The following is an 11,150-nucleotide window of genomic DNA, read 5'->3' as shown; positions in this document are numbered from 1 at the left end:
CGCATTGCTGGGATCACAGGCATGCACCCCCATGCCTGGTTTGGGTGGCTGGAATGGCACGCGTGGGGTTCTGGGGCACACACTGCATGTGGTAACAGGAATCAAACCCGGGTCCTTGTGCTTGCATGGCAGGCGCTTAGACCACCAAGCTATACATCTGGAGATATTTATTGCATGTTTTGGGTAGAGGACTTTTCTTGGTTAGAGGCTCCTTGGTTGATAGCTGCACTTTGAATACACTATCTCACTGGCTTCTTGTCTCTGCTGCTCCTAATAAGAAGTCAGCCATTAATCTTATTGGATCTCCCTTGTGAGAGATAAGCCATATTTTTCTTTCTGCTTTCAAGACTTTTCCTCTTGTCTTCAACTGTCAATGTTTCAACTACCATGTGCCTATAGAGCTCTTTGAATTTGTCTTAGTTGTTCATTGAGATTCCAGAGGTATAGGATAATTTTTCTTTAATAAGTGTGGGGAATTTCAGGCCATTATTTCTTCAGATATGCCCCATTATGCATACGCCAATGTGCTTGGTGGTCACCAATGTTTCTCGTAGTCTCTTTTCCTTTTCCTTCAAACAATGTTCCTCTTTGTTCTTTAAAATACACACTATCAATTTACTTGCAAGTCTGATGAAAGATAATCCTTCTGATAGTTTAAATCTACTGTTGAACTTTCTAGTGATATTTATCTCAGTTTTGTACCTTCCCACTTCATCATTACCATTTAGTTCTTTTCTGTAATTTCCATCTCCTTGTTAATATTTTATACTTCATTTAATATCATTCTGCTTTTCCTTCTATTACAATGGCTATTTCAAAATCTTTGTAACCCCAACATTTATTGTTCTGAAGGTCAGTTTATGTTACCTGATTATTGCTTCTCAGCCTTTTGGCTAAGATCAACTGTATGTTGCTTGATTATTTTTCCAGTATATGGTTTATAGTTTTCTGTTTCTTTGCATGTATCATAATTATTTTCTAGGAAACTAGGTATTTTTTCAGTAGATATAAATAGAATATAATTGGTACCTGGTACTGTTCTGAGGACTTTTCACAGATTTTTTTTTTCTCCACCTAGTCTTTTTTTAAGAGAGTAAAAGACATTTATGAAAGAGAGAATACACAAACCAATAATGAATTAAAAATATACAAGCAGGCAAAGAAGAGAGTGTTCCACGGCTGACCTGTTACCGATGGGATTCACTTGTGCTACTGGGCACCTGACATGCGAGTTGTCTGGTCATTGTCAGTTGGTTTGGAGTAGGAGGTATAGCAGAGCAGGACTGGTTATGTGCTTGCTCTTCACAAATGTTGGGGAGGTTTGCTTGGTCTAGAGGGCTTTGTTCTGTGTCAGTTTCAAGAGGGAAATTAGGTATTTTAGATAATATATTGTAGCAGTCTGGATACTGGTCCATCCTTCAAAGACTTTTATTGTTTATTTGTTCAATGACTACTGCACCATTTTAGTGAATTCTGTTCTGTCCTGGAAATAAGCCTCTAATGTCAGTTCATGGCATATGGCTTTGAAATGGCCTCAATTGCTTACAGATGACACTGATATTCATGTGGTGGGGCTGTCAATCCCCATACTACAACCAGCTGTTAAGCTCCAAGAACTTCCAGCAGACTTCTAGGGCTACCCCAGTTGTCTCCTTTCCTGGTTCTCTCTAGCAAATTAGCTGGTCTAGCCGTATCTCTAAAGGACCTGCAAATTTCTTCCCAAGTCCCTTTCACCACAAACCATTTGTTTTGAGAATGCACTTAGTATTGAACTTCACACCCTCCTGCTAGTGAAGACAGTCCCTTCAGAAAGATACTTGGAGATTTATGCTTTAAAGTCTGCTTCTCCCCTTGGCCAATATTCCTAAGAAACATATCAAAGTCGGGACATGGTGCACTTTTTTCCGAGTGACACCTCATTTATAGAGCTGAGTGTTTGATAAAGGGAGGCCAATATCCTGTCTTCTCAGGTTGCTTCTTCTGATTTAGAGCTATCATCACCCTCCAAGCTGGTACAAAAGTAATCAGGGCTTCAGTGTAATCTGAAGCATTACTCACAGCAACAGCACAGAGCTCCATCCCATGTGTATGGGCAGGTCGGAAATATGGAGCTCTTGGCTTTGGGCTGCCCTTACTCAGGTTTTAGCCTCATCAACAGGTATCCAGTGATGTGATAAGATATACTGAGTAGGAGCTGGGGGAAGAAGGAATCTAGCGTTCTTGACTGCATTGTCTAGAGTGTTTGCATCTCATTGCTATTGAAAGAGACAAAGAGGGAGTAGGTATTGGTTCCAATCCCACAGACTCTCACATTCATACTCAGTTTTACTAGCTTCTCCAAAACACTTCTTCATTTGCTGTATTTCATTTGAACCATTTCTGCAGACATTTCATGCTGGGTTGCTTGGTTTTTAAAAAAAATAATCTGAAGCAGTTTCGCTGGTAGCAGTTCTACAGAGCTCCTCATACTTTTGTGTTAGAAGTGGAATCCACTTTATTGATTTTTGTGTTCCTGACTCTTATCCCAGGAACTGGCACATCCTCGTCATATGTTATGGCTATACGGACTGTGGGTGGCAGGTGATGGGACAGGAAATGACATGAGCAATTCCACACATCAATCTATCTGCTCAAATTTTTGGTCAAACACTCCTGAACTTGCCTGTGAGGTCATCCACAGATTAAATAACATGGATTTCCTTCTCTCATGGGTGCACATATCATTCAGTCAGTGTAAGATCAGAATTGAACTAAAGGGCTCATTGTCCAGTGAATAAGAGGGAACTCCTGAAGCCTTGTTGCTTTCAATCTAAGACATCATTATTTTTGTGTCTTCAATCTTGAACTGATTCAGCCTTGAGTCTTACTTTTCTTGCGTCTTAAGCCTGCAAGTGTTAAGACTGACACCACAACATTGCTTCTCCTGGTTCTCAGGCCTTTGGATTAAGACTAGAATAACACCTTCAGCTTTCTGCAGTATCCAGTTAGTAGACAGCAGACCACAGACTTACCAGCCTCCCAACTGTATGAGCCAATTATTTACAATACAATCCTGTAAAAAGATATATACACACATGTACAGAGTCTGACAAAAATGGGTACATCAGGTAAAAAAAAATTGTACAAGTATTATAATACTAAATTTATTGAAGCATAATGAGATTAACACAAGTTACCTTTGCCTGCACAATTATAAGAGGTGCTCAAAGCTTCCATACATTTATTAATATTATGGCTAACTGCTGATGTGTGTATGCATATCTTGGCGATCTATGTATTGATTATGTTGGTATATATATATATATATATATATATATATAATGTGCGTATATGTTGTAAACCTTAATTAATACAGGATGAAACACACGAAAGTAGCATTGTTCATGTAGTGAAATTTTATGATATATTAGTCTCATTTGATTATTACAGTGCTAAAAGTAATACCCTAACCAAATACATTACTTTCTGGATTAAGATACAGATATTCCTTGTTTAACAAAATACTTAATGACTGCTCAGACTTACAGCCAGCTGTTGAGACTTGCAATCCACATTCGACTTATGACACAGCAACCTGAGCAGCGCTGACTCATGGTGGCTTTATTTACTTATTTATTTATGTATTTAGTCCTGGGTCTACAGGGCCTACAGGGTCTCATTACATAGATTGGACTCATAGTGATCTGCCTGTGTTTAGCCTCCCAAGAACTGGAATCACAGACGCACACTACCACTTCCAGTCTCAATCACTGGCTCAGTGCACCCGGGGGGCAGAACCGTCAAGGAACCCAGGGGATTGAAACCCAGCTGCTGTGTCTGCCTAAGCAGGTGCTTTAATCCACTGAGCTATTTGGCCGGCCCTGGTGGCTTTTTCTTCAGCACATATTGTAATTTTCCTTGATTGTACTGTATAGTACAGTACTGTAGCTTCATGTCTGTTATACATTATAGCACTGCATGTAAGAGTTATGCAAATAAGAGCAAAATCACCAAGGTGGTGTTTCTTTTGATCATGTCTTTGTTCTGAATATTATAATATACACACTATACACAATTCCTCATTCTGCAACCATGTCACTTCATGGGCTAGTCACAGGAATAGAGCTCATTTATTAAATGAAGAATGTCTGTATGTTTTTCATTTGGATCATTAAATTGGGATGTCCAAACATTTTCTATTTCTTTCTCTTCTTTTTAAAGAAAGACTTTATTTCAAGTCAGTTTTCCCCTGATTGTCCAAATAAAATCAGTGATAATCATTTCCATATTCTCCATTTCAAATATTATTCCCAAGCATGCACAGTTTTAAAAAAATACAAATTGTTAGATCATTATTTATGTGACATATATTAACTTTTCTTTTCTAGAACTGACTTATTGAGAATCAAACCTGTTTTGGTTTTCAATAATCTTCCCCAAATCTTTAGAGAAATCACAAGAAAATGGCAGTCAAGATAGTAGTATTTTTATATTCTGCACTTAGTAAGTAAAATCCTCAGCCGAATAATTTCCCACACGCATTAGCATGCCTGTCCCTCGTGCTCTATTTTGTACTGCATTCACGCAGACCCTATTATCTGGTCCTACAGAGATCTTCTTTAGAGTACACAAAACTCCCCCGGAGGGTTTTCCATTGAAAGCAGGAAAAACAGATCAACAGTGTGCTGGTGCAGTGCTCTAGAAAGATGCAAAGCCTACAACTGATTTCCTTTGTGGAGGTGCGCCGCGTTCATCTGCTCGCCAGCCTCAGTTCAAAGTCAGCAGCAGCAAAGCTCAGCCAAGAGCCGGGAACTGGCTTCTGAGAACATCAGGGAAACAACAGCCCTTGCTCCACCATCTATTTTTGGCCCAGTGTTAACACGGGGCTTAGAAAGGGAACTGATAACATTTTCAATGTGAAGCTTATTCAATGTTTCTGTGTTGCCATAATTAAACATTTCAGAAACATAAGCGCTGCCGTTCCGTTCAAACCCCATCGCCCGCTCTGACAGGTCACAGACAAAAACCAGGATAATGACATTCCATCTTGGTCACAGGATTCAGACACACCCGTCTGGTGCAGATCAAAAAGGAAAACAACACAAGTGATGATTTAATTTTCTTTTCCTCAAATGTTGAGTTCATATTGAAATTGAACATACTGAGTGTGAATTTTGTTAAGAATAGCACCTTTTAGTGCTATATGAGATCTGCAACATTTTGCCAGGTAATTGTAAAGTTCCAACACATTGTGATTAGTATTCCATTCTTGTATTTTTAGTGAGTTCAGATCTTAGCTTGGACTTTATCCTAAAAAGGTTAGATGAAGAGATCAGCCAATTAATTTAGAAACTTAAGGAAAATTATCCAGCTGGTGGTGGGAACTTTATACCTCACTCCTAACTGACACTAGCCTCAAGAGCCCTACACCTGACCTAGCGGGAACCCAGGAGCAGGAAACCTGCCCTCAGCTGATGCCTACACTTGCCAGCATTCTTCCCTGTCCCCAGGGAGACTCAAGAAGCATATAACTCACCTCCAGCTATCCCCATCAACCACCGGCCTCACACTGGTGCCTGGGGGACCCAGGACCTGTGTGTCCTGCCTCTAGTCCCTGAGTTCTCCATAGCACAGGGTAACAGAGTGACAACCAACAGACTGACCTGACTGAAGAAGAGACCAATGCAAAATCTAAAATATTATTAACAGCTACTGCACAACACAGATATTTGAAGTAAATGGAAAACCCAAAAGACATGCAGAGATCCTTAGAGACATATAAATTGCCAAACCAACCAAGAAGACTAGAAATAATGAACAATCCAATGACAGGCAATGAAATTGAAGCAGTAATAAAAAATTACCAACTAAGAAAAACCCAGGACCGGTAGATCAATACTTCTCAAACTTTTTAATGAAATTGACAGAGAAGGAATATTTTCAAAATAATTTCCTGGAGTTAATATTATCTTGATTCCCAAACCAGACAAAGATTCAACCAAACCAAAACAAAACAAAACAAAAAAACAGAAACAAACAAACACCCCCCAACACTTTAGTCCAATTTTTCTTTTTTTTGCTCTGAATGCCTTCAGGGCAGGTTTGGCTGGCTTGAGTTGTGGGGATCGAACCACAGCAACCTGAGCCTAGCTGCTTTGTTGAAGCAGCCACTTAAAGAACTTAGCTAAGGGGCAGGGCCCCTAATTTTTCTAATGAGCATAAATGCAAAGGTCCTTAACAAGATATTGGCAAATAGAGTGCAACATTATCAGAAAGATCATACACCATGATCAAGCAGGCTTGATCCCAAGGATGCAAGGATGGTTTAACATATGCAAATCAGTAGATATATAGTTGCATTGTCTTAATGAATAGAATGATTTGTTCTAATGGTGTTTGTAAATAGGATCACAAGTCCGCATCTTGTACAGCAATTAACCACTAAGAAGAATATATGCAGTGTATTATTTGTTGAAACTGTACTTCTGATTTGATTTGAAACTGTCTCATTGCTATCTGTTTATCAATAAAACTGTAGAAAAAAAAAGAACAAGGTGACAAATAAATTAAAGGGCTGATGCTTTAAAAAAAAACATATGCAAATCAATAAGTCTAATATATCACATAACCAAAATCAAGGACAAAAATGTCACATGATCGCCTCAACAGATGCAGAGAAAGCTTTTGATGAAACCCAACATCCATTCATGATTTTAAAATGGCTGAGTAAAATAGGTATAAAAGGTCTTTATCTCAACATGATAAAAGTCATTCATGACAAACCTACTGTCAATATTATTTCAAATAGGGAAAATCTGAAAGACTTTCCTTTAAAGTCAGGAACAGACAAATATGCCCATTATCACTAATCTCATTCAATGTAGTCTACAAAACACTAGCCAAAGCCATCAGGAAACAGAAAAGAATAAAAAGGATAAGTGAAAATATTGTTTGCAGAAAACATGATTCTTTACCTGCAAAAGCTAAAAACCTCTACTGAAGGACTCCTAGAATTGATAGCTCAAATCAGCAGTCAGCAGGATACAAAATAAACACAGAAATAAATAAAATTCTTATATGCTAATAATGATCTCACTAAAAATAAATTAGGAGAATAATGCTATTCATAATGGCAGCAAAAAAAAAAAACTTAAGTGCTAACCTAAGAAAGTGAAGAATTTTTAGAATGGTAATTACAGCTGGCTGAACAAATGAAATCTAGGAAGATCTGAGAAAATTTAAAATTATATGCTATTCCTGGATAGGCAGAAACAAAATATTCAAAATGTCTATGCTTTCAAAACTGATACACAGATTTAATACAATCCCAATCAAATTACTAACACCATTTCTCACTTAGGTGGAGAAAATGATACTAAAATTTATACGGAAACACAAGAGACTCATAATAGTAAAAGCAATCTTGGGTAGCAAAAGCAAAGCAGTGGTATCACAGTCCGAGACTTGAAGTTATATTATAAAGCTGCAATGATCAAAACAGCATGTTACTAGCACAAAAACAGCCATGTGACTCACTGGAAGAAAACAAGGAAGCACAATTTTCAGGCTTATTTATCTCTTTGATTTTTGACAAAGAAGCCAAAAAATATGCACTGGAGGAAAAATAGCCTCTTTAATACATGGTAGTGGAAAACTGGCTATACACATGCAAAATGTTGAGTCTAGACCTGTATCTTTTACTATGCACTAAATTGACATCAAAATGGATAAAATATCTAAAGGTTAAAACAGAAATACTTAATCTACTGGAAGATAAAATAGGTACAACTCTTGAAGACGTAAGTGTATATAAGGACTTTTGAGAAGAATCCCACTGGCACAAAAAGTAACACCAAGAATCAATAGATGAGATCATGTTAAGTTTAAAATCATCTTCACAGCAAAGGAAACAACCAACAGAGTGAAGTGATAAGCTACAGAATGAAAAAAAAAATTCCAGCTATTTCATGGACAGAGTACAAATATCAAGAATATATAAACAACTCAAAAAAGTAAACCCCCAAATTAAAAGATCCAATAAAAAATGGGCATATGAAATGACAGACACTTCTCAAAAGAAGTACAAATAATCAATAAATACATAAAATAATGCTTCTCCTCACTGGCTGTCAGAGAAATATGAGTTAAAAGTACATGAACATGTTATTGTACTCCAGGAAGAATGGATATCATCAAAAATATCAAATAATAACAAACAAGAGCAAAGATATGAGGAGGACATATTGTTTGTGGGAATGTAAACTCAAGCAACCACTGTGGAAATCAGCATAGCGATTCTTCAAAAAACTAAAGTAGAAATTTCATGTGCTCCAGCTATACCCTCTGCGTACTGTGGTACCTTGGTTTATAAATTTAATATTTGTTTATGATTTTGGGAATGATGGCTGCATTTGAGTTTGTGTGGGGAAGACAGCCATGCTTGTGTTGTTGTCTAGCATGAAGTTTGTGAATGGAAGCGAAGTTTTGCCAAACACTTTTGTTTGCAAACTGAATTGTTTGCAAACAAGTATTCATAAATTTAGGTATTATTGTATCTTCCCCAAAGAGTCAAAATCTTCATATTACCCAGAACACAGATTTCCATATTTATAGCAGAACAATTTATAGCACCTAGATCTTGGAAACATCATATATGTCCATTAACAGATGAATGAAGAAGGAAAATGTGATATTGATATACAATGGAATACTACACCATCATAAATAAATAAAAATGAGGCATTTGTAGGCAAATGGATGTCAGTTGAGAATATAATGTTAAGTGAAGTAAGTCAGACGCACAAGCTCAAATATGAGAAAATACATATACACAAATAAAGAGCAAAATAGGAAAGAAATAAATAGGGAGCAGGGAGAAATTTATGTACTTCCCCAAATTATGTATTCTATTGTTTAAAAAATATTTCAATATATATGCTAACTTGTTTCTTTTACTAATCTGTTTCATATAGTAATAGTTTATTATACTACTACTTATTGTGGAAAGAAAATTTGCATTACTGTTTCTTTTTCTTAATAATCTTTTTTGGTTTACCTCTTATACTGAGCAACTACTTTGATGATAATGGAACACAACATAATCACTGTTGTTATTCTCCTATGCAGTTGTGAAATTTTGTTGTTGTTTTTTTTTTACAAAAAGAAAAGAAAGCATAAGCAAGAATAATATCCTTTACACTGTAATTGATTGCAACTGCTTCCCCATGTTGGTGTATTTCAAAAAAATAAAAGAAAAACCTGTGATTTGGTAAAAAAAAAAAAAAGAGAGAGAGAGAGCGAGAGAGAGAAAGAAAGAAAGAAGGAAAAATGGCTCTCCTATATCTATACAATTAGAGGGAAGATGAGTTAAATGATATGTCTGGTACACACTCCCACTTTGCTTGAACATCTCTTTCATCCTTGTTATTATTCTTTGTGTTGTTACCACTAAGAGATATCATTTATGCATTTTGCCTACTTCCATGCAAGATATAATTTTCTCCCAGAGCTGTGGGTTGAATGAATGCCATTCTTTTCTCATACATGGAGGTATAACTTCTCTCGACTTCCCAGTGTTGGCTGGCACTCAGTCACTCTCCTCGGGATATAGAGGCCTGAGGGCCATATCAGACAACTACCAACCTTCAATTTCTGGCCAGCTTTTTTGCTCTGAACACCTGTCTGTTCTCACAAACAGGATGGTGCACAGTATAAGTTTTAGGGCACCCTGTGGAAGGCTAACTGATGGCCCCGAAGATATGTCCATTCTAAACCCTGGAATATAGAAAAATGATAACTTACATGGCAAAAGAAACCTCATAGATGTGACTCAGTGAAGGATCTTGGAGTATCTAGGTGAGGCTAACTGTAATCTCAAGGGTACTTATGACAGAGATGAAAGGGTTTGAGCCAGAGGAGAAGGAATAATGAAAGCAGAAGGTGGAATGCAGAACTATGATTTAAGGTGTCTGAAAAACTTCTAGAAGCTAGGACAGGGAAGCAAACACATTCTTCTTTAAGTTCTTCCTACTGAACCACTGTTGGCTTCTTACCTCAAGAACTGTCCCATAACTGAGGGAATCATTACAGAACCAAAGGAAACTATACATAGGTTCCTCATTTGGCCTTATAGAATTAACAATGCTAATAATTGATTATTTCTTGGTATCTTTCCTTTGAGTCTTTAGAGCAAAACTCTTATATTGTATTGGGTTCAAGAGGCAACACATCTTCCAATCTTATATTTATAATTTTGTATCATGTACATTTTTCAACTGGAAGAGTCTACAGCTTACTATGCAGTAATTGGGATTGTGGCCACAATAAATGCAACCTTATTTTATTGTGATTCTTTAGTACCTAGAAAGATATATGGGCTCTGCTCACTTTATAGTTGTTTACAGCTTTAAGTAGTGAAGTGTGGAAAATTTATGTCTTGTTTGTGGAAGTCAGCCATTTCTCCTAAAATTCTTATTTTTATTCCATGTTTAATAATGCCCACTGAGTGTTGGGCAATGATCAAGATGCATCAGCAGTGCCTGCCCACACATACAAATGTGCCAAGGCAAGTTGGCAACTGGTGCTGTGATGTGCCTCTCTGACCATCACGATGGCATTCTTCGGAAACAAAGGGTGTCAACAGAGACCCAGCTGTAGCTTGCTTCTGAGAAAGCTGTGAAAGAAACTGAATGTGTTTTGTTTGCTTAGCAAATTGTGAAAGCAATCATAACAATGCCTTGAGAGTCCATATAAAGACAGTCCAGGTGCCAAGGACTTTTGTATCAACTCTGCGCTACTGATTCTTGCTTTGATTTTAGGTTTGCAGAGCAGGTATCAATATTTTTCCTTATTCTCCAAGAAATTAGTGTATATTTTCCAAGGATCACAAACAACAGAAGCACAGAGACCAACTATTTGGACTTATTCCAGCCATCCCTCTCACCTCCAAATATCACTATCTCTCTTATGGGCAAAGAAATTTCCGATGGCAGAACCTGGTACTGTAATGTCATGTTGTTTCGTGTGGATGCGAGAACTTAGGGAATAGTCATTTGCATTGTCATTATCATCAGTAAAGAGTTTAGTCAACACAATCCTCATGTATAGATCACTAACTACCAAAGTTTTGGATACATAAGACAACTAGGTAAATGCTCAGTTGGGTAGAATTA

Source organism: Octodon degus, unplaced genomic scaffold (assembly GCF_000260255.1).
Source record: "Octodon degus isolate 3935 unplaced genomic scaffold, OctDeg1.0 scaffold00023, whole genome shotgun sequence".
NCBI lineage: Eukaryota > Metazoa > Chordata > Mammalia > Rodentia > Octodontidae > Octodon > Octodon degus.
The sequence above is the reverse complement of the archived record's forward strand: the minus strand, read 5'-3'. Positions refer to the sequence as shown.